We start from the raw sequence: 4,825 nt of genomic DNA, 5'->3' as shown, positions 1-4,825 counted from the left end.
CGGGTGTTGAGTCTCACTGTGCGCCACCGTCTTTCATTGGTGCCGTGACTTGGGTCGGGTTCCTCTCGCCCTCAGGCGAGACCCTGTTCTGGCACCAGCAGGACTCACCCCTTAAGGCCTTCGCCCACTTTCTTGAACGCCAGCGCTGCATTCATCACCAGTCCTCAGATTGGTAAGTGTCCCCTAAACGGAAAACCTAAAACCTTGCCTGGGATAACTGGAGGAAACTGACCGTGATCGTCTGGCAGCCCCGGGCAAGGGGGGACCACACCCTGCCTAGGTCTTTAAGGCCACAGCGGACCCCTACCGGTTTTCTCCTCCCTTGGCCATCAGGAATTTCGAGTCTACTCCCTCCTGCTGTCCGGTTTGGGGTATCCTCCTCGTTAAAAATCCTGGTACCAGGTTACCCTCAACCTCCTCGATTCCCCAGGAGAGTCGTGGGTTGTAATAATGTCCTGTGATGACAGGCTTTATTGCAACCTCCTCATATCCTGACAGCCGGCTGTCCAGGGGATGCCCTGCTGTTAAAATGGGAAACTCGTCATCCCTGCCAGCTGACTCTCCCCTCAAATGTCTCTTAGACAACCTCTCCACTCTCTCTCTCACTCCCGACATTAAACCTAAGCATTTAATCCGCTTCAGTACCCAAGACTGGCCCACCTATCCCTTAGACAACCAAAATAAGTGGCCCCATTACGGGTGCCTAAACCCCAACATTATACGGGACCTCTATAACTTCTGCAAGCATTCAAAAAAGTGGGCAGAGATTCCCTATGTCCAGTCTTTCTCTCTACTCCGGGAACACCCTCATCTCTGCCTTCAATGTAAACTGGTTTACCTCCTCATGGCTGCAAAGGGCCCCTCTCTCCCACTTACGCCGCCACCTCCCTCCTCTGTCCCACTTATGCCGCCACCTCCCTCCTCCGTCCTGCTAACACCGCCACCTCCCTCCTCCATCTCTAACTTCGACTCAGCAAATGAACCTCCTCCCTATCGACAACTCCATCCACCCCTGCACCTTCCTCTCCCATCCGCCCCCGGTGTCCCTAATCTTTACCCACCCCTTCCAGTTCTCGCCACCCCATACAGTCCTCCTGTTACCCGCTCCAAGACAGCCCCAGCCACCCTCACTCCTCTCCGTGAGGTGGCAGGCACTGAAGGCATTGTTCGAGTTCATGTCCCATTCTCTGAGACCTGTCCCAGGTAGAAAAATGCCTCGAGTCCTTCACAACTAACCCGACCACTTATATCAAGGAATTCCAATACCTCCTCCAGGCCTATAGCCTCACCTTTCACGACATCTACATGGTTCTCTCCAACACTCTACTCCCCGAAGAGCGCAGAAGAGTGTAGGAACAGGCTAGAGCATACGCAGATGAGGTCCATCGGACCTCCCGAGCACACCCCTCAGGGCAGTGGCAGTCCCAGATCAGGACCCTAACTGAGACTATAACTCCCCCAACGGGCTCAGTGCCGGAGATCAGTTCTCTACCTGTCTCGTTTCTGGGTTGAGGCGGGCAGCACAAAAGGTTGTTAATTTTGAAAAACTCCAGGAAGTGGTCCAAGACAAAAAGGAAAACCCTTCCTCCTTCCTTGATCGCCTTACCAAGGCCCTCCAACAATTTACTAATTTAGACCCAGAAACCCCAGACGGCCGTCAACTCCTTATGACTTACTTCTTCTCCCAAAGCTACCCTAACATTAAAACTAAATTTAAAAAAGCTAAATCAAGGGCCCCTTACACCCCAAAATGAGGTTTTGGCTGCCGCCTTCAAGGTATACCACAACCGGGACGAAAAGGCTAAGCGGCAAAAATACCAAATGCTGGCTCAGGCTCTTGACGGGATAGACACTGGCCCTCGCAGCAGTAGAGGAGGCGTCCAGAACAAACGCAACCCTCCAGGGCCCTGCTTCAAATGCGGCAAGGAGGGACATTGGGCACGAGCCTACCCTAACCCTAAACCTCCATCAAAACCTTGCCCCAAATGCAATCTTCCAGAACATTGGGTGGTGGACTGCCCCAGCCCCCAGAGAGGAGCAGGGTCAGCCCCCAACTCCACCCTGGACCTACTGGGCGTGGCCACTTTGGAATGATGGGTCCCTGGGTTTCCCCACCCGATGCATATCTCAAATGCTCGGGAGCCTAGGGTCAAAATTACGGTTGACGGACGTCCCATCCTCTTCCTGCTAGACACTGGAGCCACCCTTTCTGTCCTGTGGGAGTTCTGGGGACCAACCTCACCGTCCCGGTCCCTGGTAGTCGGGGTAGTGGGCCAAACCTTCATCCCACGCACAACTCCTACGCTAACATGCATATTTGCTAGCGTCCCATTTACCCACTCCTTCCTGGTCATGCCTCAGTGCCCTATACCCCTTATGCGTAGGAACATCCTGGCCAAATTTCAGGCATCCATCACCTTCAACCCCAGCGCTGTCCTCACCAACCCACTACCGACAACTTCCTTACTCCTCCTTTTGGCCTCTAGTCCCTGGCCTCCCTCCCCACAACCCGCCTCGCTCCCTCCCTCGCTCGCTTCGGCGGTTGACCCACTAGTCTGGGACATCCACACCCCTTCATTGGCCCAGTCCCCACCCATTCCCATCCAGTTAAAGGACCTGTCCACTCACCCCAGTCAGCCACAATATCCTCTCCCCAGGGCCAGTCTGCTAGGTCTGCAGCCTGTCATAAATACCCTACTGCGCAAGGGATACTTAAGGCCCACCAACTCACCATACAATAATCCCATCTTGGCCGTAAAAAAACCTGACGAAACCTACCAGCTAGTCCAAGACCTTCAACGAATAAATGCAGCCATTCTCCCCATTCACCCACTGGTTCCCAATCCTTATACCATCCTGTCTACCATTCCTCCGACGGCAACTCACTTTTCAGTTATAGACCTTAAAGATGCATTCTTCACCATTCCCTTGGCAGCTGACTCCCAGGACATTTTTGTGTTTACTTGGACCAACCCTACTTCCCATCACTCTCAACAGCTCACATGGACAGTCTTCCCACAGGGATTTTGGGACAGTCCCCATCTGTTCGGCCAGGCTCTAGCGGCCGACCTTAAACTCCTGTCACTCCCCAAATCCGCTCTCATCCAGTATGTAGATGACCTTCTCTTATGCAGCCCCTCTATAACTGACTCCCACACAGACACTGTCTTACTCCTTAACTTTCTAGCACAAAGGGGATACCGAGTTTCCCCCACAAAGCTCAGCTACCCAAAACACAACTCACCTACCTTGGTGTAGCCATTTCACACCAACAAAAGGCCATAACAACCAGCCGCAAGGCTGTTATTCAGTCCCTCCCGGTGCCTAAAACAAAGGAAGAAATCCAGTCGTTCCTGGGATTGGCGGACTACTTCTGAGCCTGGATCCCCAATTTCACCCTTCTCGCCAAGCCACTCTATGACCTTGCTAAAGGTGACCCTAAGGAACCATTACTCTCCCTCTCAGCTGTTAGACAGCCTTTTACTGCCCTCCAACAGGCTCTCCTCTGGGCCCCCACCCTACGGCCACCCGATGTCCACTGACATTTTACCCTATACGTCCATGAAAATAAGGGCACAGCCTTAGGAGTTCTAGGCCAATTCAGTGGACAAACGTTTGCTCCTGTAGCCTATCTCTCAAAACAGCTTGACCACACGGTTCAGGGATGGGCCCCATGCCTGCGGGCCCTGTGGGCCACCCACTTACTTGTGTGCAAATCAAAAAAACTCACGTTTGGAGCACCTATCACCGTTACTTCCCCCCACCATCTACATCACCTCCTAGGATATAAGGGCCTCAAAACACTCCCTCCGGGTCGGGTCCTATCCCTTCTGGTTTTCTTTGTCCAAGATCCCTCTGTCTCCTTCCAAATTTGTGCACCCCTTCACCCAGCCACATTACTCCCCTCCTCTCCTGTAGACACCCCAATCCATAAATGCATCGAAGTCCTCGAGTCCCTACTTCCTTGTCCAGTACATATTCAGGAAGGACCTTTATCCGAGCCCTCCTATGTATGATTCACAGATGGAAGCTCATATATATATGAGGGGTCTTGGGTAGCAGGATACGCCATCACCTCTGTCACTGATGTCATCGAGGCTAATCCTCCCCCGCCCCACACCACCAACCAACAGGCAGAACTCACTGCATTCGAGCATTCCAACTGGCAGCCAGACACTCTCTGTCACTTTACACTGACTCCAGATATGTCTTTCACATTTTAGTTTCACACTCAGCCATCTGGCGGGAACGAGGGTTATTAACCACCAAAGGATTGGCCATCATAAATGCTAACCTCATTTCTGACCTCCTTCAAGCCTCCTTGCTCCCCAAGGCCATAGGCATCTCACACTGTAAAGCCCACCAGGTTGATTTGTCTTTTATCACCCAAGGAAACTCGCGGTCGGCTCGCCAAGCGGCTCTAAAACCCCTTCCTACCATACTTGTCAGTGTCTCCTCCCCACCAGCCAAACACACGTGTGAAGTCCCACAACTATCCAATCTCATACCCTATCTACACTCAATTTTCCACCCAAACCCAGTGGCTCTCACTTCATTTCTTAAAACCTTTTTCCACCTTACTCCTGACCATACAAAACTCATACACACCCTTTCCTCTCGATGCTCTACTTGCCACCAAACAAATCCTAGTACCCCCTTAAAGCCCAGAACGTTCCCCACTCACCAGGCTAGGGGAGAGCTCCCTGGGTCAGACTGGCAAGTGGACTTCACCGTCATGCCCCCCGTCCGTAACATCAAATACCTTCTGGTCCTGGTTGATACCTTCTCTGGTTGGGTCGAGGCCTTCCCACCTCAAATAAGCAGG

This window comes from Carlito syrichta, unplaced genomic scaffold (assembly GCF_000164805.1).
Source record: "Carlito syrichta isolate Samal-C Ts95f unplaced genomic scaffold, Tarsius_syrichta-2.0.1 Scaffold274096, whole genome shotgun sequence".
NCBI lineage: Eukaryota > Metazoa > Chordata > Mammalia > Primates > Tarsiidae > Carlito > Carlito syrichta.
The sequence above is the reverse complement of the archived record's forward strand: the minus strand, read 5'-3'. Positions refer to the sequence as shown.